Source organism: Aphanomyces invadans (genome assembly GCF_000520115.1).
Source record: "Aphanomyces invadans strain NJM9701 unplaced genomic scaffold supercont1.91, whole genome shotgun sequence".
Lineage (NCBI taxonomy): Eukaryota > Oomycota > Saprolegniomycetes > Saprolegniales > Verrucalvaceae > Aphanomyces > Aphanomyces invadans.
Genome location: NW_008580236.1, coordinates 109,102 through 110,239, shown reverse-complemented (window position 1 = coordinate 110,239; position 1,138 = coordinate 109,102).

The window sequence follows — 1,138 nt, the reverse complement described above, 5'->3', positions numbered from 1 at the left end:
TACGTGCTAAAGACCTCCGACGTCATCCAGGCTTTTTTGCTCGACTGGTAGTCAAAACCGAGGTCTTGGGCAGTTCGACCATTTAAGCACCTTGGCTGCTTCGCTGTCCCCATGAACAAGGGGTCAACAACATCGGAACTGTCAGCATTCGTGGTAAGAGCAACGGTTACCCTCTTTTTGACTTTTTCGCTCCAGGCACACAGTTGCGCGTTATGGAACGGTATGGCGACAGACAGTAGAGGTACGCAGTCTCATCCATGTTGTACACGTTCGCAGGGCTGTAGCCACTCGTAGTGCGTCGTACCTCTTCGCGGCCTTGTTGCACGGCTCCTCGTGGGGTTGACGCAGCTTCTCCATGCTGTGTTTTGCTTGTCAGGTCATGTTTGCGCTGAAACTTATACAGCCATCCTTTCGAGTTGGACGAACACTGCGTTGGGGAAGATTGAGGCGGCCGGCGATTGAGATTGCTTGTTCTCGTATGAGCTCTCCTGTTAGGCATACGCCAAGTTCCTCACAGGTAGGACCCATTGGAGAAGTTCTGTTTCGGGCTCACGATCAATGTACCGCTCCTTGTTGTCTACGCCTTGTGTTTGTGTTGCACCGCGTTTAAGGGTCTTTCCAATGGCAGATTTTGTTGGAGTTGTCGCGAGTGCGAACGTTTGTGCTACCCACTTTGCCAATTCATTGTATGTCGCTTGTGGGTTTTGCATGTGCTGCGCGAACAAGTCGCTCTTGTCGGACAGTGTCATCCGCTGTTTCATTTTGAAGTGATGAAGATCAAAAATACATTGCTGTTTGAAAAATTCATATCCTCCTGGAGGAATGTATATTATTAATTCATAGAGAGTATTTAGTTTCTACCCCGTGTCCAAGTCGGGGGGAGATCAGTAGTCTAATACAGCGAACCGGGGAAAAACTCGCAAGCGTTGTACTCTCGAGTATTTTGAAGTTTGTATGCATCACTTTGACCCACTGTCAGAGAGCGAAAAAATTCATAGATGATGGTACCCATCTAATCCTGACCTGAGGTTACTGATTGGCCAACACAAGATAGACAATATGCAATTCTTGACCAGGACGGGGATGGACAAAAATCTCAACCAAGTGAAGTGATCAGTACCCTTATTTGCAAGCAAGG